Below are 27,484 nucleotides of genomic sequence, written 5' to 3'. Positions count from 1 at the left end.
TCCCTTCAGCTTGCCACTGAAGATCCTGGCATTGCCATGGGCCACCGCCCCTCCTGGTGTTCCCAGTACTGTAAGAACAAGCTGTGGAGCTGGTGCTGTGGCATAGCAGGTTAAGCTGCCGCCTGCACCCCATATGGGCAACAGTTTGAGTCCCAGCTGCTCCTCTTCCAATGCAGCTCCTGCTAATATGCCTGGGAAGGCGGTGGAGGATGGCCCAAGTACTTGGGCCCTCTACCCACATGAGAGACCTGGAGAACCTCCTGGCTTTGCAATGGCCAGCTCCGGCCATTGTGGCTATTTGGGGGAGTGAACCAGCGGATGGAAGACCTTTCTCTCTATTTGTCCCTCTCTCTGTCTATAACTCTGACTTTCAAATAAATAAATAAATCTTTAAAAAGAATGAATGAACCATCTGTACCCAAAGTCTCTCTTCTACCAAGGTGTCCTTGATGTCAGGATCCACATCTTTGACCTGGACCGGAAGAAGGCAAAAGTGGATGAGTTGTCCCTGTGCGGCCACATGGTGTCAGATGAACATGAGCAGCTCTCTTCTGAAGCCCTGGAGGCTGCCTGCATTGACACCAACCAGCACATGGTAAAAAGCTCCAGCCAAGCTGCCTTTCATGGTCAAGTGCAGCCCTATCTCTCCCACGTGGATCAACACGATGTTCTCCTGTGCTGCCGACGACAAGATCCAAACAGGTATGCGACATGCTTTCGGAAAGCCCTAGGGCACAGTGGCCAGGGTTCACACTGTTCACACAGGAACATGTGGGTGTGGCGCTACCCAGGGTGAGGCGCAAGCTCTCTGGCCACCGGAAGATCCACATCTCAAAGACATGAGACATTGCCAAGTTAATGCAGATGAATTTGAAGACATGGTGGTAGAGAAGTGGCTCACCCCAGATGGCTGTGGGGTCCAGTGCACCTGAGTCACGAATGCTTGGACAAGTGGTGAGCCCTTCACTCGTGAGGGCTCCCCTCGCCTTCATCAATACAATCAATAGTAAATCCTGATTGTTGTTCGAAAAAAAAGTTATCAAAAGGGGAAGACTGGGATCAAACATTTGACCTTGCAGTTAAGCAACTACTGCAATCAGCTAATATTTTACACCAAGTAGAAAGTCAAAAATTAGAAAGCTCGTCAATACCACGTGTTGGTGAGATTATGAAGCAATAGAAATTCTCTAACCCTGCTGGTGAGGGTGTAAATGGGTATAGGCATTTTGGAGAGCAAATGCTCAATATTGACAAATGTTGTTAAAGTATATACCTGGGGCCAGCATTGTGTAGCAGAAGATGACCCAAACGCTTGGGCCCCTGCCACCCACCTGGGAGACCGGGCTGGAGTTCTGAGCTCCAGATGATACTGGCCTGGATCAGCCCCAGCCATTGGAGCCATTTTGGTAGTGAACAGCAGACGGAAGATCTCTCTCTCTCCCTCTATCACTCACTCAAATACATAAATAAATCTTTTTTTAAAAAGCATATACCTGAGCAATACTTCTTAGCTGTGCTACCTAGAGAAGCTCCCACGCATGTGCGTAAAAGGTGACATGTAAGTATTCAGTGCAGGACGGTTAATAGCAGCAGGAAGCAACCTGAAAGTCCACCTGCTGGATGATACAAGTTGTGGCCTGATTCATGCAGTAGATTAGTGCATATGGCAGTTGATGACCAGGATCACTAAATCTCAAAACAAGCTGCAGATGGATCTGCATGGTTTGGTACCATTTTCATCACAGGTCAAAAATGTAATATTATAAATTATGTTTCTATACAAATATGCAGTAAAACTATTTAAAATCACATATATAATAAATCAGATAGTGATTTCCTCTAAGGAAAAAAATACAAAGATCAAGAAAAAGTTCCCTGGGGCCGGCACTGTGGTGTAGCAGGTAAAGCCGCTGCCTGCAGTGCCGGCATCCCATATGGGCACCGGTTCAAGTCCTGGTTGCTCCACTCCCTATCCGGCTCTCTGCTATGGCCTGGAAAAGCAGTGGAGAATGGCTCAGGTGCTTGGGCCGCTGCACCCACGTGGGAGACCTGGAAGAAATTCCTGGCTCCTGACTTGGCTTAGCCTAGCCCTGGGGTCATTCTGGACATTTGGAGAATGAATCAGAGAAGGAATTCCGATCTTTCTCTGTCTCTCCTTTACTTTATCTCTGTTACTCTGCCTTTCAAATAAACAAAATTAAAAAAAAAAGAGTTCCCAAGGCATCAGATTAATGTCATATTTCATTTTTTAAATATCTGAAGTAAATCAAAATGTTAAGATTTGTCAAAGTTGGCCGATAGATACACAAGCTTTCTTTAATTCCCTATATTTTCTAGATATTTTGAGTATTTTATTTTGACAAAAATGAAACCCATGTTATCAACATTTAAATTCAGGTTACTTCAAAATTACTCTAAAATATTTAAAACGTAAAACAAAACTATGCTTTTAAGAGCTGGTCACTTCACAAAGCCGAAGTTAACATTATTTCCAAAGACTAAGTTGAAGCACCTGTTGCCCTGCCACAGATTTCACTGCCACTTAACCAACACTAGATGTCACTTTACTTCATGCATTGAATCCCAGAGTTTCCTGGTTGAAATCAGGTTCAGTTTCTTTGACCATTTTCTTTCTCCAGTAGATACAGACAGATGGAGAGAATGAAGACAAAGGAGATGTGTCCATCCAGGAAGGGGAGGAACATGTGTGCTGGGGCCCATCCTTTTACCTTCAGCATCTACTGCATGTAACAGGTTTGCAAAAATATCAGGCACCAAATAGGCCAATAATACAGGAGCCTGTCACTGGACAAATGCTTGATGTCTCCAAAATGTATAAAGTTACATACTGAATATTTTTTTTTTTCAAATGTCAGCTGGGTGTTGGAAGCAGATCTCAGAAGGGCTTATAGGTGAAAGGTTGTGACTTTAATCCAAAGCTCAGTTTGTGGTCAATGGAGAAGAGACCCCCACCACCCTTCAGATCTTTTAACTCAAAGCTGTAGCTCAGTTTATTGGAGCATTTTATCTTTGACAAATAAGGACTCCTTTAATCAATCATTGTAACCCTTTTTTAGGGGGAGGCTGGCGAAAACTTTGATAACCTTGGAAATGGTAGATTCCCTGGAAATTTCCTTGTAAACATAAAAATTGTCACTTCTGCAGATGTGTAGAGATCCTTAAAGCTCAGGCATGGGCCCCACACAGGAAACCCATGTGCGGGATGATAAAAGCTTCAGGGCAGGTGCCTTTCCCTAGCTGCTTAAACTCTGCTTTCATACTCTGGAAAAAAACAGAATGGCAGCTGAGGCCTGCACACATCCTGTGGGCTAAACAATGCGAGCATGTGAGTGAATGGTATGGAAAGTAACCCTGTAAACTCAGATACTAACCAACAGGGGCAATATCTATTTTGGAAATAGCTAGCTATAGGCCAAAGTGTGTATAACTTTTCATATAAGACTAGTTTAAAAAATTAAAAATGCAATATATTTGACAAAGTATTTATTTGGAAGCTTGCTCTTCCTTGGGGAACAAATTAAATCCCAGGGATTGTTCCACAAATTAAAAATATTTCCTAGGATCTAAATATTTTTCCAGTTGATTTCTTTTTATGCCTCCTAAGGAAAGAACTCCTTAATCATTTTATTAATGATTTTCTTACATCGTAAATATTACAATATTAGCTCAAACTAGGTGAAATTCATTGATTTTTGTATGTGTTAATAAAATTTCACTACATAGTGTAAAGATACTCTAAATCAAATAAGCTTGACAATTCTTTATTTTCTTTGCTTTAGATTCTTTCCTTATTTAAAAACAAACAAACAGGGCCAGCGCCGTGGCTCACTTGGTTAATCCTCTTCCTGTGGCGCCAGCATCCCATATGGGTGCTGGGTTCTGGTCCCAGTTGCTGCTCTTCAGTCCAGCTCTCTGCTGTGGCCCGGGAAGGCAGTGGAGGATGGCCCAAGTGCTTGGGCCCCTGCACCCCATGGGAGACCAGGAGGAAGCACCTGGCTCCTGGCTTCGGATCGGCATAGCTCCGGCCATAGTGGTCATTTAGGGGGTGAACCAACAGAAGAAAGACCTTTCTCTCTGTCTCTCTCTCTCTCTCTCTCTCACTGTCTAACTCTGTCAAATAAAAATAAATAAATAAATACAAACAAAAAACAACTTTCTATGTCCAGGGATGCTCAGTTCTGTTCTCTATATTAGCAATACGCAAAAATCAGGTGTTGAATGAGAAAAATAGGATTGTTCTTTGTCCTAGGTCTGCTTTTCATTGAAACTGCTTAGCCTATAGTTACAACAGATAAATTGGGTACATTTTGAAAACACAATCATTTTCCTCACTATGAGATTATGCTAATATCAGGAGAATGTTTCGACAGGATCCAACTTTCTCCTATGAGACTACTTTGCTATACAGTCCCACGTGGCTTTGACGACAGAGTTCTTTCTGAGAAATGCATCGTTAGGCCACTTTGTCACTGTGTGAACCTAGAGAGCACTTGGACAAGCTCAGATGGCACAGGGTAGTCGTGTGGTCTCTTGATGCCATTGAGACACAATAAGTACAAGATGCAAGAGGCTGCTGCCTGCGTGACACAGCACGCTGCTTCACAGCAAACTACCCTAGCAATAAAGGAGTAAGTAGTCAATGTATAAGCCAGCCATGTGGCCACTTATTATCACTATCAAGGCATTATGTACTGTGCCTAATTGTGTGTGCCGCTCTTTAACGTGACTGGCGGAACATGGCCACTGGCTAGCTCCCACAAACAACTTGAAGAGAGAGTTCTCTGTCCTAATCAAACTCCTCAACTTACCTTTGTTCTCTGGACCTACCAGAAGCCACCCTGGACTATACGCGAGTGTCCCACATTGCCGTCCTATTCTTTATTCCCAAATAAACGTTCCTCTATTGGAGATGTTTCTTTATATTTTTGTTTGACGTTGATAAAGTCATCAGGTGGTAGGAATTTTTCAGCTCCATTATAATCTTATGGCACCATCATCTATGGGGTCCATTGTTGACCAGAACATCATTATGTGGTGCATGACTATATACATAATAAAGTAAACCAATTGTATCACAGAGTCCTGATTTGGTGCAATGACCATTTTATAGACCTAGTTGGTCATAGTACCTAAGGTAAAATCACATGTAGAAAATGGATACTGCTAAGGGAGCAGATTCTAAGTTGGACTTTAATTATTCAACCTCCAGAAACTTCCTCTGTCCTTTCCAACAGATACAGAAGAACCTTTGACCCTTCCCAGAGGAATAAAGGACTCCATGCTCCAATGTAGGCAATTGAAAAAACATTCAGAGTTCTGTTTCCTTAGGGCAAAGAGCTTGAGCATGGAACCTTCTTTGTAATTGACAATGTCCCCAGAATGTCTTCTTAAAGAAAATGATCAGAAAAAACATTTTAATTCTATGGGGAAAATATACACTTTCACAAATAAATACTTAATCATTTATCCAATAAAACCTCTAATTTTTTTTCAATTATTGATATAACTATTTCTCTCTGGTCTTAGTATGTGGAATCAGCTGATTTTTATAAAGACTATTAGCCCAAGTGCTTACCTAATGTCCACTTTCCCTGGAAGAGATCATCCTCCCTGGGTCACAGTGGACCTAATCAATAGACTTGGGCATATTTCTAGTTTTATGGCCATGCTGTAATAACCACATTTGATCATTCTGTCAATTCTTGGTTCTATGACAAATCATTTTGTTAATGCCACATGTTATTATTGTTAAGACCTTACAAATTATTAACATTTAAAAATATTTATTTAATGTTATTTCTTTGAAAGGCCTTGAGAGGAAAACAGCTTCCATCCCTAAGTGCCTGCAGTAGAGCAGGCTGGGCCAGGCCAAAGCCCAGGAATTTAACCAAGCCCTTTACATGCTTAACGGAGATCCAAGTACTCAATCATCACACGCTGCCTCCATGGGTGCACATTAGCAGGAAGCTGGAATTGGAAGTGGAGCTGGGGCTTGAATCCAGGAACCCTAATATGGAATGCGGATGTCCCAAGCCACCCACCTCGTAGCTTTTTTTTTTTTTTTTTTTTGACAGGCAGAGTGGACAGTGAGAGAGACAGAGAGAAAGGTCTTCCTTTTGCCGTTGGTTCACCCTCCAGTGGCCGCCGCGGCCGGGCCAGCACACTGCACTAATCCGATGGCAGGAGCCAGGTGCTTCTCCTGGTCTCCCATGGGGTGCAGGGCCCAAGCACTTGGGCCATCCTCCACTGCACTCCCGGGCCACAGCAGAGAGCTGGCCTGGAAGAGGGGCAACCGGGACAGAATCCAGCGCCCCGACCGGGACTAGAACCCGGTGTGCCGGCACCACAAGGTGGAGGATTAGCCTAGTGAGCTGCAGCGCGGTCCGAAAATTCTATTTCTAAAGCCCATGGGAGACCAGGAGAAGTACCTGGCTCCTGCCATCGGATCAGCGTGGTGTGCCGGCCGCAGCGCTCTGGCCGCGGCAGCCATTGGAGGATGACCCAACGGCAAAGGAAGACCTTTCTCTCTGTCTCTCTCACTGTCCACTCTGCCTGTCAAAAAAAAAAAAAAAAAAAAAAAAAAAAAAAAAAAAAAAGGCGTAATAAGCTTCTCACCCCAAAGCCAAGTTAGATCACAAAGGTATTTCATAGAATCCCAAGCCACCTGGCTGCTGAAAGACTTTCACATGCAAATAGATCTAGTCTATTTATTTTTGCTTACAGAAACATTAAATTCACCAAATTAGAATCAAGTTATTGAAGAGAAATTTTGAAAAATCCTACTTTCGTATTAATTAACTGCTATACTTTGTAACAATTTTAACCCATTTATACTCAAATCTTTCAAGTTCCACATCCTCCTTTGTTTGAAATCTCAGTTTGTAGGAGGCAAATCTACATAAGAATGCTGAAAGGTAAGACAAATTTCAGAATCTACCACCTTGTGTCTAATGGTTTGAGCTGGCCAACAGAGGAAGGGCTACCTATCCAGGGAAGTGACAGGGACCCGGTCACCACAGGGACTCAGCCACCAGGCCATCTGCCCGAGTGTCCTGGCTCGGCCACTTGGATGGGGGACAACTTGACTTATCTTCTCCCTGCCACATTTCCTCATCTGTACAGTGGGGATAATGAGCGTATCTCTGTTTTAGGGTTGTTATAAGGATCACCTGAGTTAATATTTGCTAAACCTGTAGATCAGTGCCTGGAGCCTAGTAAGTTTAGTGCTAAATAAACCAATAAAAACATGTAATCGTGGATGTTAAAGGGCTATTGTCTAGAGATGTTATAAAAGATTTCTGTATGTTCAGAAAAGTTGGCCTCAAAGACCTTTACGATCCCTTCCACTGCTACATTCTGTTATTCACCCCTGCCAGTACAAGACACGCCTGCCCCCGTGTATCCCAATATTCCTTACCCATTTAAACTTTCACTGTGACTTTGGAGAAAGTCTTTCTGCCCCTCTTGAGTCTATCCAAACCTTAGCATCATCCTCCATCAGATTTTCTCCCCTAGTCTCCGGTGTGATGGATTGCTGTGTTGGATTCGCTCTTGTTTAATGCCCAGATCACTGGGTGCCAAATCAGATGGTGAGCCTTGTGAGAACAGCGGTAGGCTTCACTTAGGTCTGCCAGCGCATAAACAAGTATTTCTTGAGCAAATAAATGGTAGAGGAAGAAGTGAATCGGGAAACAGTTCTCTAGTGATCAGTAAATGCAAGCGAAGGGGATTACATAGTCAAGGTTTACACTGTTCATAAGTGGTTCCCATTTCTAAGGAGTTTTGGTTCATGACTTCCCCTTCCCCCCTTTTTGGTCAGATCTACTGTAGGCGAAATTTTTGTAGATTAGCTGGCTCCCCTTCATTCCTTCTCTTCTGAAATGTGTGGTAAAGCAAAAAACGCCTAGAGCAATAATTTGTGGATTAAAAAAAAACAGCTGCGCATGAAAAATAATTGATGTGGTTTAAAAATTACTCCGAGGTGGAAAGCAAAATGCCTTTTCAACCTACGCTCTAAAAAGACAGCTAAAGCTAATTCCTTACAAATAATGGAAGGGAAGCAGAGACAGGCACATATCTGTGAATAGTCAACTGAATTTAAAATAAGTACAGGTAGAAACTTCAGTATAAAAAAATTAGAAAAGATTGATTGCAGAGAGAGTACACAGCTGAGGTTCGAGAAGCCTTATCTATACCCTTGATAATAGGGTACACATAATTATAGTTACACAACTATAAGAAAGCTGATCACTTTGGCTTCTTTGTAAGTTAACTTTTTTTGAAATGCCTTTGTAGTTTTGGTCCTTTTTTCTATTAGGCCTCTCAAATTTTCCTGGGAGTGACCCAAATGGCAAACATTCTCTACTTATCGTAGTTCCCAAGGTGCTGTTATCACTACTGAGCTGCTGCAACCCACTTCCACCTGGTGTGCAGGTATGTGTGGGACCCCAGAGAGTGGGATGAGACTGGAAGATTCAACAGGATGTTCCTATAGCAACATGACACACACAACAGTGGACTGAATTGTTTTGTTCTTCTGTGGATCTCCATAGACATTTTATCTTTCTAAATCTATAAAAGTATTTTATTCAGATCACTTGTTACTTCATTTGAAATGCTTAGTTCTATAAGACATGCTTAAGAGAATTTTAATTCTCTGGTTCTCTTTATATAAAGAATGTCTGAATACTTAAAAAAAAAAAAAGCCAATATTTTACAAGGAAATTCAAGCAGGAAATAGAAAAGGTTTTAGTCATTATTATTTAAATTGCTGTATCTCTTAGCTAATTCACACAGGAAGCCTAAAAATTAAGCAGCATTAAAATGTGATGAGTCACTACCATATTTCTTTGCTTGATTTGAGCTTGTTGTTAACATTAATACTTCATAAACAGTAGCTAAGCATAAAGTTTAAAAGTATCTCATGCTTTTTAAAAATCTTTAAGTCTTGTAGTATTTAGCAGTGTCTGTATAAAAAGATTAAAAAAAAAAACCCAAGTCTGTATCACATTTGTTGTAATCTTTTTTTTTATTTTTTTATTTTATTTATTTATTTTTTTTTTTGGCAGGCAGAGTGGACAGTGAGAGGGAGAGACAGAGAGAAAGGTCTTCCTTTGCCATTGGTTCACCCTCCAATGGCCGCCGCGGCTGGCTCACCACACTGATCCGATGGCAGGAGCCAGGTACTTATCCTGGTCTCCCATGGGGTGCAGGGCCCAAGCACTTGGGCCATCCTCCACTGCACTCCCTGGCCACAGCAGAGAGCTGGCCTGGAAGAGGGGCAACCGGGACAGAATCCGGCGCCCCGACCGGGACTAGAACCCAGGGTGCCAGCACCACAGGCGGAGGATTAGCCTATTAAGCCACAGTGCCGGCCACTGATGCCTTCTTGCAAAGTCCTCACAAGATAGAGGGGCCACCTAATTACCCTCCCAAAGGTCTCACCTCATGGTAGCATCCCTTTGGGGGTGGAGCTCACCATAGGAGCTTTGGAGCTGTGCAAACTTTCCAACCATAACAGCTTCTTCCCAGGTGAGCTTGTGCAAGTTACTTAAATTCCAAAGACAGGACCCTGGAATGGCTTAGAGGAAAGCACCTCTCTGCTCAGGTTCCAGGGGTAGGGATGGGAAAAGATAAATGGGGTCGGGTGGGGGCAGTGAGAGAGCTGAATGTGAGAGAGAAGGAAAGAGGTCAGAGGTTATAAAAGTAGCTAAAAATGTTCCGTTCTGTTCTCGTTCAACATTTTCCGTTACTTGTTTGAATTTTTCTATTTGTTTAATGGTGAAATCTGTTTGCTTCCTGTCAGCTTCTTCTTAGTCATGGGAGAACTTTCTAGAACGAATGTGCTTGCATGAGAACTGACCAAGCGGGCCCACCCAGACCATGGCAGTGAGATCACTTCTTGTGGCACTTGTTTTCAGTCTGCTTGCCATCTTCCCTGATGTGTCACCGGCACTGTGTTGGGACCACACCCACAAAAACATCAGAAACAGATTTTCTTTAACCGCAGATGACACTGGTTTGTTGGGATATTTTCCACCAGGCCTCATAACTATCTAAGTAATCATGCTTCCTCCTCTTTCAACAAATATGTATTGAGAACTTGGTAAATTGAGAAGTGGAGTTCTCAACGGGTGCCTGGCACCAAGGATAGAGAAGAATTCTTCACAATGGCTGTCCCTGGCTACTCCATAGTAGTGGCAAAGCCAATGTGACTTATGCACTGTCAGTGCAGACTGTTTTTGTAAGTCACTTGCCAACTTTTGATTATTCATAACTTTTTCTTAAAGCCTGTGGTCTCTATTTTTGCTTTCTGTTTCGTCCCTCTGCTCCCATCATTCTTTGCAAACAAATCAGAGCATTCGAACTTTATCCTTTTCTCTCAAGGTCATGCTTGTTTTGTACTCCTCTTCAGGCTCCATTTAGTGCCTTCTTCTTCTGATAGTGCAGGTTAGTTGCATTCACTTATCTTGCATATTACATAATGATATTGCATTTCTGGTATTACTTCTTATGAGGCCTAGGCCTGTCTAGATGTGTAACTGCAAAGATGAACTGGCTATTGTCTTTGCCCTTTTTTAGTAGTAAGGTCTGCCTTTCTAGAGAGCCTTATGGTGTCAATCACATAAAATTAATTTTGACCTTGCTCGGGCATGAGATGAGAGTTCAAAAATCCAGTGTTGGAGCTGGTGCTGTGGTGTAGTAGGTTAAGCCTCCACCTGTGGTGCTGGCATCCCATACGGGTGCCAGTTCATGTCCCAGATGCTCCTCTTCCAATCCAGCTCTCTGCTTGGCCTTGGAAAGCAGTAGAAGATGCCCCAAGTGCTTGGGCCCCTGAACATTTGTGGGAGACCTGGAAGAAGCTCCTGGCTCCCGGCTTTGGATCTGTCTAACTCCAGCCATCGTGGCCATTTGAGGAGTGAACCAGTGGATAGAAGACCTTTCTCTCTGTCTCTCCTTCTCTCTGTCTGTAGCTCTGCCTCTCAAATAAATAAATAAATCTTTAAAAAAATATGTAGTGTTACCACTAAATTTGGCATAGATCAGTAGGAGTGATATTCTTCTTGAGAAAGTAGCAGCTATGCTATGAAATATTCTTTCTCTCTCTCTCTCTCTCTCTCTCTCCACCTCAAAGAAATTTTTTATGGCAAAAAATAAAGCATAATGCAACTTAAACTAGGAACCAGGCCAAACAACAGGGATTCACATGTGTGTTGTGATGATGGTGATCATTTTGTCATTATCTCATCACAGATATTGTTATCACTACTAATGAGAGTGACATTGTGAAATACATATATTTGGTCTCTGGCACTGTTTCCTAGCATGCACCTTCTAAAATCCCTGGATTCTCCCTTGTGAAAGTGGGCTTTTCTATGCTAATGAGTTAGATTGATAGTGAATCAGGCCTAGGTAGCTTCAAGATGGGAGCTGGTCACTAGAAAGACCAGGGCAGGGTTCGAGGGGTGGGACTTTCAGCTTCAGCCCCCAACTGCTGGAGAGGAGAATGAGGATGAAGGTTAGTTAAGTTGATCATCAATGGCCAAAGATTTAATCAGTCACGCACATGTAATGAAGCCTCTGTGAAAACCCAACAGGAGCTGGCGCCGCGGCTCACTAGGCTAATCCTCCACCTGGCGGCGCCGGCACACCGGGTTCTAGTCCTGGTCGGGGCGCTGGATTCTGTCCTGGTTTTCCCTTTTCCAGGCCAGCTCTCTGCTGTGGCCCGGGAGTGCAGTGGAGGATGGCCCAAGTGCTTGGGCCCTGCACCCGCATGGGGGACTGGGAGAAGCACCTGGCTCCTGCCATCGGATCAGCGGCGGCCATTGGAGGGTGAACCAACGGCAAAGGAAGACCTTTCTCTCTGTCTCTCTCTCTCACTGTCTACTCTGCCTCTCAAAAAAGAAAAAAAAAAAGAAAAGAAAACCCAACAGGCAGGATCCGGAGAGCCCCTTGACAGCTACACACAGGGATGCTTGCAGAAACAGGAGCAGGAACTCACTCACACGTCAGGAGAGGGGTGCCTCCAACTCCATGGACCAGGATAGACACCCCTGGGCTCCCTTAGAGACCCTGTGCTGTGTGTGCCTTCTTCTGGTTGCTTATTCGCACCCTCTCAAATACCCTTTCTAGTGAATCAGTAAAGGGAAGTTCTGTGAGCCACTCTAGCAAATGAGTGGAACCTGAGAAGAGGGTCACGGGAAGCCCAGTTTGCAGCCTGTTGGTCAGAAGTTCCCGGGGCCCAGACCATGTCTGAGGTGGGGCAGCTGGTAGATGGAGCCCTCAACCTGTGGACCTAATACTAGCCCCGGGTAGACAGTGTCAGAACCGAACTGGTGTCTGCTGAATATTTTTAAACATTTTTACTTATTCATTTTGACTATATTTGAAAGGCAGAGAGACAGAGATAAGGAGAGAGATCTTACATCCACTGGGTTACTCCCCAGATGGCCATAAAAGTCACAGATGGGCCTGGCTGAAGTCAGGAGCTGGGAACGCAATTCTGAGTCTCCCATGTAGATGGCAGGAACCCAAGCACTTGAGTCACTAACTGGTGCATCACAGGCTGTGACTGGCCGGAAGCTGGAACCAGACATGGATGGGTGTGCCCCTTAGCTACCATGCCGAATGCCTGCCTCTCTGCTGCAAAACTGACCACTTGCTTGCCGGTGGGGATTTCTCTAGGCCCTTCTGAGGTCAATGAGATCTCTGCTGATCGTGATGTGACAGAGGAGGAAAATGCCTGCTTTTCCTATTCAGTGCTGTACCACAAGTCCTTCTCCTCTTCCCATTTTGTTACCTCGCCCTCATTGTGTCTATGTAAACAGAAGTGATGATTTATTTTATTATATCATTATTTAATCATATACTACTAACCACTGAATTGACTTGGCTAGAAGGAGGTTGCCTGCTAAAGCTGTATTATGGTAATGTCCCCCATACGATATTCTTCTGCTTGCAGCAAAAAGTAGAAATCGTTGGAACACTTTCAGGGTTGTTTTGGAGTCAGGCAGTAGCAGATTATCATGTTTTGCTTGAGAGGATCCCCACGGTCTGCACTGTACAGAAAGTAAGATGCACAGGAGGGCTCCGGCATTTAGCTTTGTGGATTGTGCACTGTGCGATTCCCGGGCATGGCCCGCACAGAACAGTGATGCGAATGGCATCCCGGATGTTGCACAACAGAGCAACCTGCGTATTTGGAGGTACAGGAAACAGTACTTCCAAAATACTGTTTGGAAAGGCAATTTCTCAGTAGTGGATTTCACAGTCAACACTGAGTTTTACAAAAATACACCATTGGGTAGGAGAGAATTCAATGTAAAATGTGGACTTCGTGTGTAAAGAGCAAATCAAGTAGGGCCGGCGCCGCGGCTCACTAGGCTAATCCTCCGCCTTGCAGCGCCGGCACACCAGGTTCTAGTCCCGGTCGGGGCGCCGGATTCTGTCCCGGTTGCCCCTCTTCCAGGCCAGCTCTCTGCTGTGGCCAGGGAGTGCAGTGGAGGATGGCCCAAGTGCTTGGGCCCTGCACCCCATGGGAGACTGGGAGAAGCACCTGGCTCCTGGCTTCGGATCAGCAGCGGCCATTGGAGGGTGAACCAATGGAAAAGGAAGACCTTTCTCTCTGTCTCTCTCTCTCACTGTCCACTCTGCCTGTCAATAAATAAATAAATAAAAGAGCAAATCAAGTAGGAAAGATGCAGATACAGGAAAAGATTTAAGAGAGGAAACAACTTTAGCAATCGTGTCGATTAGAGAGCTTGAATTCTTCCAGAACAAAACACTTAGTACTGGATAAACAAAACAAAACACTGTTTTAAACACATTTTCACAAGACAATAAGTGAAATCACCAGTCCTCTCATATTGTGACTATTCAAAAAGTACTAAATGTTCTAGCAACATTGTTAAAAGAGAAAAATAAAATTGACAGAGATTGGAAAAGAAAAAAAAAAACTGTGCCTAAATGTACATGATAAGGTTATTTATATAAAAAAATCCAAGAGACTACAAATTATTAGAACTAAGAATTTCATAATGTTGCTGGGTATAAGATCAACATACAAAAATTAATTGCATCCCCATACACCAACAACGGTGAAATACTACTTTGAAAATATATCATTTATAAAAGCAACCAAAATGAAATAAATGAAAATCTAATAAAATATTGTCAAGTGTTTAAAACTTTTTTTTAACTTACTGTATCTATTTGTGAGAGAGAGCAACAGAGAGAGAGGGCTCCCATCCATTGGTTTAGTTCCAAATGCCGGGAGCCATGTACCCAATCCACGTGCCACACGTGTGTGGCAGGGACCCAACTGCTTGGGCCGTTACCTGTTGCCCTGCAGGATGCACACCAGTAGGAAGCTAGAATCAGCAGCCGAGCACCCTGCTGTGTGACACGGGCATCCCAACCAGTGGCCCAACTGCCAGCGCCAACGCCTTCCCCAAGATTGCCAAGTTTTTATACAGAAAATTCTAAAACTCCATGGAAATGTCTTCAGAAGGACCTAAATAAATGGAAAATTGGGGCCCACACTGTGGCGTAGTGGGTAAAGCCGCTGCCTGCAGTGCCAGTATCCCATACGGGTGCCAGTTCAAGGCCCGGCTGCTGCTCCACTTCTGACCCAGCTCTCTCCTATGGCCTGGGAAAGCAGTAGAAGATGGCCCAACTCCTTGGGCCCCTGCACCCGCGTGGGAGACCTAGAAGAAGTTTCTGGCTCCTGGGTTCAGATTTGTACAGCTCCAGCTATTGCGTCCAGTTAGGGAGTGAACCCGCAGATGGAAGACCCCCCCCCCTTCTCTCCCTCTCCTCTCTCTTTCTCTCCTCTATCTAACTCTGACTTTCAAGTAATTAAATAAATCTTAAAAAAAATGGAAAATTACATCGTGTCCATAAAAATACAAACTTATTTCCCTAAATATATACTCTTCAAATTAACTATATTTGTAATATAATTCCAGTTAAAGCCATTGCAACAGGTCCAAATAGTGGACTAGAACTGAATTGCTGGTATTTGAGGTGAATCTGGAATTCTGTGGGGACCCTGACATAATGAATGATATTCTGGTAGAAAAGAAAAATCCTCCATAAATTCTGTTACCAAAAGGATGAATATATGAATATACAGATTGCAAATAGAAAAGCAATCTTATTTAGCAAACACTGGAAGATTTGTATCAACTTTTGGAAATTAAGAATGTGATTTTCTGGCAGAGGATTTGCTGTCTCATTTACAAGACGGCATTTTTCATCCATGACTCAGAAGGGAAGTCTGGACTACCTGGCGAGGGCCTACGATGGATGCAGACTCTAGGCTTCCAGATCTGGAGAGAAGAATGTTTTAGCAAGTGCACGCTGCCACACATGAGAACATCTAAAGCATCCAGAGGTATCTGAATGACTATACCTCACCCAAAGGCCACCTGTTAAACTATAACAGGCATGCCACCTGTTCCTTCAGGGGCCAGTAAAGTGATCTTTGAACAGGGTTGGAGTTAAAGAGTAAACCTATGCTTCACGTTTTTGTATTGTTATAACTAAAGCACTTATAACTGACTTGATATGAGTGTGCAGTCAATGTTTGCTTCTAAGATTGGCTCAGTGTTGACATTTTAAAGGAAGAACACATTTGCTATGAAAAAGTTTCTCCAAATAGTCTGACTGCTTTTGAAGCAGCTCTCAAAACTCTATCACTATGTAATCAGCCAAACTTTCGGGACTACGGTTACTTTTTTGAGTCCATAAGCACGAGCTGATAGAAAAGAGAATGAGTTCCAACCTCAGGAATTGTAGATGCTCATTTTTAGAGTTATGCTATTATTTTTGGATTAACTGCTCACAAACTCTCAGAAACACAGATAAACATAAAATCCTTGGTCAACAAGCCTCGTTTTCTTATTTCCATAGGTATGAAAGCACCCTAGGGTATACGCAAAACCTCAAATTAGTGATGTGATTGGTATTCCCTTTCAACATCTTCTCCTGTGTTTCTGGCCACCCTCTAACCTTGCTTTTCCCCTCACACATCCTCTTCATTGAAAGGAAGAGATGATAGACACAAACGGAAAAAAACTTGATGAAAAGCACGCATGGTGGTCTGTTTCCTACAATATGCATGTTAGGTTTAGTTCAGTTCTCTGTTTTCTTTTCTGTTTGTTTGTTCACTAGTTGCTAAAAGGGACTATCATTTGAAAACAGTAAAGATAGTAAAGCTACAGGTGGCCCGAACAGTATGTTCTAGTTGACATTTATAGAATATTCCATCTTACAATAGCATAATACATTTTCTTGCTAAACTCACGTGAAATATGTACCAAGACTGACCATATGCTGGGCCAGAAAACATACCTTTACAAATTTTAAAGAACAGAAATCCTACAAGGTTTATTCTCAGACCTCAGTGGAATGAAACTGGTAATAAGACAGCTGCAGAATTCCCGAATATCTGTGGATTAAACGACATGCTTCTAACACACGAGTTGAAGAACATGTCTCAAGTAAAATTTTTACATATTTTCAATTAAATGAAAATCAAAGTATGACTTATCAAAATACGTGAGCTACAGCAAAAGCAGTGCTTAGAGGGAAATTTGTTGCAGTGAATGCAAATATTAGAAAAGAAGAAATGTCTAACTTCCTTGGGAAAGTAGGAAATGCCACCGCAGGAAATTAGGGGACTCCGCTGTAGAAAATTAGTAAAAGGGTGATATAAAACTGATAGACAAGCCTAGAAAAATGTTCAGTTTCTACGTAATCCAATCAAAATATCACTTTTCACAGACTGAAGTAGAAAACTTATATTTTTAAAATATAACATCTACTGCTGCCATGGGTGACATGAACTAGGCATCAGAGATTAGTGATAGTTCCACAAACAAATACAATCTTTTTGGAAAGAAACTGGTCAATGTGGCCTAAATGTACCTTCACTTTGACCTGGTATTTCCATTGTAATGAGTATAAGGAAATAATCCCAGATGAGAAAATATGAAAATCACAGAGGTAGGTATAAAAGTCTTATTTATCATAGCAAAAATCCAAAAATGCCTCCCAAGGATCCAAATAAGTGAAGAATTAGCTAGAACAAGGTCTTCCCACTCACTGAAATAGGAAATGGTTGTGCAAATACATGCTCTGGGGAATTTCTAATTACTTAATCACAATGAGTAAAAAGAGTATGGAACACAAATTGCATGGATAATATATAATCAGTATGAAAGGTACCAAACTGAAAATGGTTGCACTGGCTGGTGAGTTTGCCTTTCTTACTGCTTTTCTGTGTTTCCCAAAGACCCCTGATGAACACCATGGTTTCACTCATGCTTTGGAGTGTGGCTCTCAGGCCTTCCACCTGCTGGTAATGTTGGTTCTCATTTGCAGAATGAGGATGATGATTGCAGTCTCCCCTTCAGGTGGTGGTGGGATCTGAAAGGGACCATCTTTGTAGAGTGTTTAGCACAGCACCTGCCATATATAAGTCCTCAGTAAATGCTAGCTACAGTTAATGCTTAAAATGGGGAAAATTCTATCAAGAACAAGCATGTTATAACAGGCTCATTCAGATTTTCGTGGAGGGCGCTATTCTATATAGGATGCTGTTTACTTCTTCCTTTGAATGATATGCATATGCAAGACATTTATTTACTGATTGCAGGATATTTTGAGTCCATCAAGAGACAATTAAATATCCTTTTATAGAGAAAAAAAATGTACACCTTGGGGAACTGCAAGTGTATTTGACTCTTTATTTAAAAATGCTTCACCCAAGACCACACCAGTGAGACTGAGAAAAGAATTCAAAACTACTGACTTTAGCTACTTATTACCTAAACTCTACAGGTCCCCCCCCCCCCACCAGAGTAAAAGACAGATAGTAATCTGTACCTCCTTCATCCTTTGGGTGATTGGCAGGCCAGAGAATATAGTAGCCCCACAGAGAAAAATTCCTAAGGGCCATTAGTAGACTGAGAAATCTCCTGTAGTTGCATGATCCTTTTCAACATAAAATTTAATTTAAAAAGTGTTAACTGGCGGGTGCCGTGGCTCAATAGGCTAATCTTCCACCTAGCGGCGCCTGCACGCCAGGTTCTAGTCCCGGTTGGGGCACTGGATTCTGTCCCCATTGCCCCTCTTCCAGGCCAGCTCTCTGCTGTGGCCCAGGAGTGCAGTGGAGGATGGCCCAAGTGCTTGGGCCCTGCACCCGCATGGGAGACCAAGAGAAGCACCTGGCTCCTGGCTTCGGATCAGCGCAGTACACGGGCCGCAGCGCACTGGCCGCGGCGGCCATTGGAGGGTGAACCCACGGCAAAAGGAAGACCTTTCTCTCTGTCTCTCTCTCTCACTGTCCACTCTGCCTGTCAAAAAAAAAAAAAAAGTGTTAACCTGTATGATATGTCATATATATACATTAAGTGTATATGCAATATACACATTAATTTTGATTTAGTTTTCTATTTACTTTTCTGTTGTGTTCACTAAAAGGGAGTGTCATTTGAAAGGGTTAAAAAGAGTAAAGTTATAGATGGCCATATATTCACATATATGATATATGCTATATGTAGTATTAATATATGTGATATATATATATAATATATATGAGTGTTTAGTTACCAATAAGAGTACTGTCCATAATGGGAATATAATTAGTTATAACAATAATTAATCATTTTAAAAGAGGCATCCTTCTGCTTTATTTGCAATAAAACTTGAATTCACTCAAGTGGGGAAATGGTGTATTTTCTGTTTGCGATGACAGAATCTCCTATAATTACGTTAGATAGACCAACTACATACAAGATAAAGTGCTTGAACTTCAGAGCCATGGATATTTTTGTATTGAAAGTGTTAATTTCTCATATTTAGTGAGAAATAGTTCTGTGCATAAAATGGATTTATAAGTAGAGAGGTTCTATGGATAGAACATTTGAGGTGTTTTTTGAAGTGTGCCGAAATACAAATGAACTTGCTTTTTATTGTAACCTTGAAAGGCCATGGTCTTCAGTTTCCTTTTAGAGGTTTTCAAAATGTGCTGACAACCTGAAGCTGTGCCCTTGAGCTCTAAGTACAGTGTTACGGTTTGACTTTGCTTAATGAAGGTGCTTTAATGTTTCTGGCTCTTCAGGTGTTCTTCTGAATCCCTGTTCTATGATGAGGTCCATTATACTGAATTTAGGGTTAAAGCAAATTGTGTTATAGATTTGCCCTCTAAACTATATTGCAATTTTAAGAGATTTGAAGTAAAAATTTTAGTCCTTCTGTTTGAAATCACAGGGCAAGTGTAGAATTGGAAAATATGCAGGATCTACAGAAAAAAACACATTAACAGCTTGAACATACTGTACCATATGGTTCGGATGTGGTTTGGCTCCCAGGGGTTCATATATTGGAGGCTTAGTCTCCAGTGTGGTGATATTGGGAGGTGGTGGAACCTTTAAGAGGCAGGGCTTAGTATAAGGTAATTAGGTCACTGGGGGCACTGCCCTTGGAAGGGATTAATGTAGTTCTCATGGGACCCTGGTTAGTTCTCTCAAGAGGGTTGTTGCAAAAGAGAAAGCCTGGTCCCTCTCCACTCTGAGGCTTCCTGTCTCACCATGTGATCTCTTTGGCATATGTTCCTGCCATTTTGATGCCATCTGTGTCTGGTCTTCCCCAGAGGCCAAACACATGGCACTGTCAGACCATGGACTTTCTGCCTCCAAAACTGAGAGTTAAATCAACCTCTTCTTTTTGTAAAGTCCCCAGTATTTTGTTATTGCAATGGAAAATGCAAATGATACATGTGTCACATATCTTGAAATTCCACCTATCGACAAAAATTGTTGCTATGTGATAAAAGATTGTGGGCTTTTTAAACTTAATTTTCTAATTTTAGATGATAGTACTTACTTTGATTTTAAGATAAAGAGCTGGAAAAATTTAGTGGAATCTCTGTGCTCTCAACTGCTTACATAAGAGTACTAGCCACAGAGAAGGCTAAATTTGCAATCTCAACTCAGTTGCTAATCTAACATGATGAGGCTGGGGACGACGGAACATTATCAAATGCATAATCTCAACAGACCTGAATTTTCTCATGTCACAAAAATTGGTTGGTAACGTTTTATCATGATTATGAATTTGATTAAATTATAATACTGATTGTGAATGGAAGGGGAGAGGGAGTGGAAAAGGGGAGGGTTGCGGGTGGGAGGGACGTTATGGGGGGGAAGCCATTGTAATCCATAAGCTGTACTTTGGAAATTTATATTCATTAAATAAAAGTTAAAAAAAATAGTCTGCTTCTCTTGGAGATATCATTTCTGCTTTTTAAATTTTTTAGATTTATTTATTTATTTGAAAGGCAGAGTGACAGAGAGAGGGAGAGACAGAGAGATCCTCTCTCCTCTTCTCTTCTCTCTCTCTCTCTCTTTCCAGTTTCACTGGAAACAGTTTCATCAGCTTGGTTTGGACCCAAGTTTCCTTGCAGAGTAGCCCTTACTCCCTATTCTAGGTCCTCTCTTTTCCAACCTGTTACATGCCATTTCTAGGTAACAACGGTTGTAATCTTGTAACTTCCCAGCACAAAATAAGTCTGGCTCGCCGGAGCCTTTAACACAGATCCCTGTGAGTCCACCTCTACTCATTCTCCCGGAGGCACTCTGTACCTTCACACCTGAGCGCCACCATTCACAGCACCAGCAAGGCCCACCGACACCCACCACCACATCCATCCAAACCTACCCCATGGCTAGCGCCCAGGTCAAGTCCACATCCTTCACGTATCTTCTCTTCCTAAGCCCACACTATTCCACCTGCTGCAGAGCCTACCTTACGTACCAACCTCCAGGCATTGTTTTATCATGTCCTGCCTTAGGTTGTCATGTTTTACAAAATGAAAATGTAATTATAGCAATTAATAGTACTGCTGAGAGTTTAAAAGCCAGAGAAACAATCATCTCTAATATTTTGGCATATTTCTTTCCATGCCTTTTTTATAGATATGTTTTCTCATAACTAAAATATACATACATTTGGCTTCCTGGTTTTTTTTTTAAATCACTCCGTATATTAAAAAAAGGAAAGTATATATATGGGCCAGCACTGTGGTGTAGAAGGTTAAGCCTCCACTTGTAGTGCCAGCATCCCATATGGGTTCTGGTTCGTGTCCTGGCTGCTCCACTTATGATCCAGCTCCCTGCTGATGCTCCTGGGAAAGCAGCAGGATGTAACACAGATAACTGGACCCCTGTGGGAAACCTGGAAGAAGCTTCTGACTCCTGGCTTCAGCCTCGCCCAGCTGCTGCAGTTGTGGCCATTTGGGAAGTGAATCAGTGGATGGGAGATCTCTGTCTCTTCTCTCTTTGTATCTGCCTTTCAAATAAATAAGTAAAGAAATATTTTTTTAAAGTATATCTAGGGGCTGGCACCATGGCACAGTAGGTTAATCCTCTGCCTGTGGCACCGGCATCCCATATGGGCGCCGGTTCTAGTCCCAGCTGTTCCTCTTGCAATCCAGCTCTCTACTATGGCCTGGGGAAGAAGTAGAAGATGGCCCAAGTCTTTGGGCCCCTGCACCCACATGGGAGACTGGGAAGAAGCTCCTGGCTCCTGGCTTGGATAGGCACAGCTCGGGCTTTTGTGACAACTAATCCCTTTGGGAGAGGAGAAGTAGTAAAAGTGTTGGTCAGGTGGGTGTTTGGCCTAGTGGTAAAGATGCCTGTGTCCCACACCTGAGTGCCTGGGTTTGATTCCCAGCTCTGGCTCCTGACTTCAGCTTCCTGGTAATGTGTACCCTGGGAGGTAGCAGGTGATCACTCCAGTGCTTGGCTTCTTGCCACTCATATGGGAGACCTGGGTTGAATTCCTGGCTTCCAGCTTTGGCTTGGCCCTACCCTGGCTATTGCGGACATTTGGTGGGTGAACCTGTAGATAGGAGCTCCCTGAGGGAGAAGAGAAAGCAAAGGGAGAGGGTCTGCAGCAGCGAGAGGCCTGATGCCACGCTGTCCACCTCGGAGACCGCAGGCGGGGCACTGTGGGTGACAAGGAGGCTGCAGAAGGCAACTGGTTCATCACAAAAAGCCTGGGCACCACACCAAGCAGCGCGGACTCATCTACCAACCATGCAGAACCATCGGATATGCCACAAAGTATTTGGGCCAAATACATTGGTAAAATTGATCATTTTTGATGGCATATACAGCTAGTTGTCTACTCAATATCAAACCTCTCCTTCTTTGTGACCGAATCCTGATTTTGTTGCGGCTGGCGCTGTGGCACAGTGAGTTAAAGCCCGGGCCTACAGTGCCAGCGTCCCCTATGGGCATCAGTTTGAGTCCCGACTGCTCCTCTTCTGACTCAGTTCTCTGCTATGGCCTGGGAAAGCAATGGGAGATGACCCACGTCCTTGGGCCCTTGCACCCGAGTAGGAGATTGGAAGAAGCTCCTGGCTCCTGGCTTCAGATTGGCTCAGCTCCAGCCATTGTGGCCATTTGGGAAGTGAACCAGTGGATGAAGACCTCTCTCTCTCTCTGTAACTCTGTTTTCCAAATAAATAACATAAAAAAAAAAAGAATCCTGATTTTTGTAAAGGGTGGCAATGTGCCCAGGTAAAACGCTGAACTCCCTAGATTACCTCGTGATCTGGAGAGGCTGCTAGGACAGCTTTTTGAGCTCCGCTGGCACATCTCCTTTTCCCCTCTTTTTCCATTTCTCTTGACTAGAACAGGAACACAAGTCCTGGAGGTGGAGCAGCCATCCTGTGAGCATGAGGAAAAAAATGGAACAAATTCTGAAGGTTGCTATGGACAGCTGTTCTTGTGTTATTCAACTGTGTACCTCCTGCCTGGTCATGTGAGGAAAACCAGTCTCGGTTTCCTTTTTTTTTTTTTTTTAATTTATTTACTTGAAAGGTAGAGTTACAGAGGGGCTGAGGCAGAGGCAGAGAGAGAGAGAGCACTTAAAATTTTAAATTTAAATTTAAATTCAATTTTACCAAATTTTACTTATTTATATTTTTATCAAAACTATTTTTATTAACAACAATCATGCATACTTATGGGGCACAGTGTGACTTTTCTGTTTTCCTTTGTGCTCCTAGCAGCATTTAAAAAATTTAAGATTGAGTAATTTTTACCATTATGCCAAGTTCATTTCATATGTAGATATTATTTATGTACACATATATACCATTTTTTCTTGAAAACAGGGATATTAATATCCTGGAATGTGGAACTCATGGCAATTATCATAAAGTGAGGACAAAGGGGCATATTGTCATGCAGATGATGTAGCATTTAAATTTAAATCAGGCAACTGCTTGGCTTCTGGCTATTGAATATCTGCATATAAGTTTTTTAAAAGATTTATTTATTTTATTTATTTGAAAGGCAGAGAGCAAGAGGGAGCGGAGAGGGAGAGAGAGAAAGAGAGAAAGTGTCTTCCATCTGCTGGTTCACTCGTCAAATGGCTGCAACAGCCAGGTTTGGGCCAGGCTGAAGCCAGGAGCCAGGAGCTCCGTCCAGCCTCCCACCTGGATAGCAGCACTTCATGCATTTGGAACATCATCTGTTGTCTTCCCAGGCACATTACCAGGAAGCTGGCTGGGAAACAGAGCAGCTGGGACTTGAACCAGCTCTCTCACATGGGATGCCGGCAACCCAAGCCTCACAACATCAGCCCCATCTGTATATAACTTGAAAGACAGAATTCCAGGGCAAGTCATAAGATTGTATGTCTGAGGTTGCTTCACAAAGTTTGTGGGAAAATGGAATTAAAAGATAAGTTTATTGTGGTGCAAAACATTTTTGAAATCCACGCAGTTTTTTCATAACATGCATTTTCTATAAACTTGTAGTAGACCCCCTCATGTGACAGATTTTATTTTACTGTGTTACTGATCTAACTAAAGTGCTTCTTGTGTATCTTGCACTTTTCTAAGCACTTTGTAAATATTAATTCATTTAATATAAAAAAATAACCTCCTGAATCAGGCACCGCTATTATTCCCATATGACCAAGGTGGAGGCGAGGCACAGAGAGGGTAAGTAACTTGCTAACAGTCACACAGCTGCACAGCCGGGGCGCAGACCGGGGGAGTCAGAGCCCAACATCTATGCTGGTAATCATCACGCTGCTGTAGAAAACTTGTAAGAAAAACCAACCAACCAGTTCTGTTTGCAGTTCTTGCACCCCCATGAGGTCTTTGGTGATTATGTCCTTTCTCCATTTCCCTGCATTTAAAAAAAGGTTAGGAATTTGTCTCAGCGCATCTTTTAATCAACAACAGAAGTCGCACCACGTCTAGTAAGCTTTAGCGAAGAGCCATCTGGGAGAAAGCGCGTTTACAGCGTGTGTTGAAATAGCGCTGTCAACAGCAGCTATCTGAAATCACAGAACTGTTCTTGTTTGTTTAAATTTCCTAAGCTCCATATAATTAATCTGAACACGAGAGAGCATGCGTGGCTTTTTTTCTTTTTCTTTCTTTTCTTTTCTTTCTTTTTTTTTTAGAAAAGTACCAGTTACCTTCCTGGAAGAGCACACGGGTTTTCAAAGGCCTCACTCCCTTCCTAGGAATGAGCAGCTGTAGCCAGGAAGCACATGAAATAAGACACAGTGCCCGTGGCAGGAGGCTTAGATTAAAGCTGAAGGAAATTCCCAAAATGCTGCTTTCAAGGGCATTTGAAGGGCACAGACCAGGTAGCAAACAAAACGTGGGATTATTTCACTGGAAATTCTCCATTTGATCTTCTCCCAGTGGCCCTCGGTTCAAAAGAGAGACACGACTGTACTCGTGAAAAATAGGGGATAAGCAATGGTTTTGTGAGCTGGAAACCAGCTCCTACAGCCGGTGTATATCGACAGTGAGGTCTAAGTTTCACACCTATGTCTTTCAGATCACTTTCCCCTTGTGGGATAAGGACCCAACTATTCTCGTTCCCTCCCACGTGTTAATGCTGTGAGGATAAATGAGATGTTATCACTCCATGGAGGAGGGCTACTAGGTAGACTAAACATCACAGAATTTTCAAAGTCCTTCCTTTCCTTGGAAATGTACAGTAGTGCCACATGTGTACAGTATTGTCGAGTAGTTCAATTTTCTTTTTTTTTTTTTTAAATTATTTATTTGTTCTACTTCTTTGAAAGGGAGAGAGGGAGACAGAGACACAGAGAGCGAGCGAGCGAGAGCGTGAGTGCACTTTCATCTACTGGTTCACTCACCAAATGCCTGCCAGAGCAGGGCTGGGCCAGGCTGAAGCTGGCAGCCGAGAACTCAATCTGTGGGTGGCAGGGACACAGGGATGTGATCAGTGCCATCATCTGTTGCTTCCCAGGGTGCACACTAGAAAGAAGCCGGGTCAAAAGCAGAACCAGGACTCAGCCCCTGACAGAAGACCCAGCTAGGGGATGTCTGCGTCCCTAGTGGCATCTTAACTCCTGCACAAAACACCCACACCCTTTTTTTAATTGACACATAAAAATTTCACATATTCATGGGGTGCAGTATGATTTTCAAAATATATACTTATATATATATATTAATATATATTATATATAGTGTATATATAGTGTATATATATATATATTTACTTGAAAGGCACAGAGACAGAGAAAGGGAGACACAGAGAGATCTTCCATCTGCTGGTTCACTCCCCAGATGCCTGCAACATTTGGACCTGGGTCAAGATGAAGCTAGGAGCCAGGAACTCCACTGGGCCTCCCATATGTGTGGCAGGGACTCAAACAGCCATCATCTGCTGACCTCTCGGGCTCCTTGGCAGGAAGCTAGATGAGAAGCAGAGTAGCTGGATCCTGAACCAGGCACTCTGCTATGGCATGTAGGTGTCCCAGGAGGCAGCAGAGCCTGCTGTGCCACCGTGTTGGCCCCCAGTGTGTTATTTTGACGCTTGTATACAATGGGAAATGATCAATATCCATTACCTTAAACATTTATCATTTTTTTTGGTATTGGGGACATTAAAAAAAATCTCTTGTCCCTATTTTGAAACAGATACTCAATTATTGTTAACTATAATGAACCCACTGTGCTATAGGACGCTAGGCCTTCTCCCTCCTATCTATCTGTATTTTGGTACCTGTTACCCTTTCTCTCTCCAGTCTCCTCCCCCTCGAGCTTTTCCCAGCCTCTTCTCATCAGTATTCTACTCTCTACTGTTACAAGATCAACTTCTTCAGTGCCCACACCTGAGTGAGCATCTGTGTGCCTGGCCTATGTCATCAAGCATAATGTCCTTGAGGCTCATGCATGTCACTGCAAGTAACAGGATCTCACTTTTTTCATGGGTGAATAATATTCCATTATGTTTATAAGCCACATTTTCTTTACCCACCCATCTATCACTGCATACATTAAGTTGAGTCTGTGTCTTGGCTCTAATGAATAGTGATGATATCAGAGTCAAATTTCCCACGGAAGTAATCAATGTTTCAAAAATAGATACTTAGTCCATTAAGGATTAAAAGTTATCTCTTACAATTTTTAACCAGTTTTCCAATTTAGTAATTTGAATTTTTTTTTAAGATTTATTTGAAAGGCAGAGCTGCAGAGAGGCAGAGGCAGGCAGCGGGGTGGGAGGGGGGGAGAAAGATGGGGAGAGAGAGAGAGAGAGTCTTCCATCTGCTGACTTACTCCCCCAATGGCCTTAATGGCCAGAGCTGTGCCAATCCAAAGCCAGAGCCAGGAGTTTCTTCCAGGTCTCCCACGTGGGTGCAGGAGCCTAAGGACTTGGGCCATCTTGTACTGCTTTCCCAGGCCATAGCAGAGAGCTGGATCAGAAGTGGAGTGGAAGTGGAGCACCCAGGACTTGAAGCAGCGCCCATATGGGATGCCAGCCCCACAGGCAGTGGCCTCACCCGCTAGGCCACAGCGCCGGCCCCTGATGTATTCTTTAAGTGTAGATTTCTTGAATGCTTACCATAGTAGTGTATTTTAACAGACACCTTTCCTCTGGTTAAACAGAACATACTTTATCTTTTACTAATGACTCTTTAAGGCATCAATATAGGGGGCCAGCATGGTGGAATAGCCTGTAAAGACATCACCCGTGACACTGGCATCCCATATCAGCGCCAGTTCAAAGCCCAGTTGCTCCACCTCCCATCCAGATCCCTGCTAATGGCTCTGGAAAACAATGGAAGATGGCCCACGCGCTTGGGCCCCTGCTGCCCATGTGGGAGACCCAGAAGAAGCTCCTGGCTTTGGTCTGGCTCTGCCCCAGCCATTGTGGTCATCAGGGGGCGTGAACCAGCAGATGGAAGATTAATTTCTCTGTCTCTCATTTTGACTTTCAAGTGAAATAAATACATCCTTTAAAATAAAATAAATTTTCAAGAGAAATAAATAAATCTTGGGGGAAAAAAAAGACATCACGTGGGGTGGGCACTGGCAGAGCAGCGGAGGTGCTGCTTGGGAGGCCCCCACCCTGCGGCGGAGGGGCGGGGCTGGGCTGGAGGACCCGCTGCA

At 43.1% G+C, this 27,484-nt stretch overlaps 1 long non-coding RNA gene and 1 pseudogene across 3 annotated transcripts in view; one reads left to right on the top strand and one right to left on the bottom strand.

Moving 5' to 3' along the window:
* LOC149123585 (uncharacterized) overlaps positions 1-27,484 on the bottom strand; it is a 161,864-nt gene that overhangs the window by 11,061 nt on the left and 123,319 nt on the right. For 2 of the 3 annotated variants that reach the window (XR_016216946.1, XR_016216943.1), the window contains exons 3-4: positions 22,637-22,760; positions 17,794-18,380 (exon numbers count right to left, since the gene is read on the bottom strand). The exons of the other annotated variant lie outside the window; for it this stretch is intronic. This is a non-coding gene — a long non-coding RNA (uncharacterized LOC149123585). Of the gene's footprint in view, positions 1-17,793; positions 18,381-22,636; positions 22,761-27,484 lie in introns of those variants that run through there. 3 annotated transcript variants of the gene reach the window in all.
* LOC100348137 (large ribosomal subunit protein uL16-like) lies at positions 37-973 on the top strand (annotated as a pseudogene).

The sequence above is a fragment of the Oryctolagus cuniculus genome, chromosome 11 (assembly GCF_051225735.1).
Source record: "Oryctolagus cuniculus isolate XC-2025 breed Fujian yellow rabbit chromosome 11, ASM5122573v1, whole genome shotgun sequence".
Lineage (NCBI taxonomy): Eukaryota > Metazoa > Chordata > Mammalia > Lagomorpha > Leporidae > Oryctolagus > Oryctolagus cuniculus.
The sequence above is the reverse complement of the archived record's forward strand: the minus strand, read 5'-3'. Positions and strand labels throughout refer to the sequence as shown.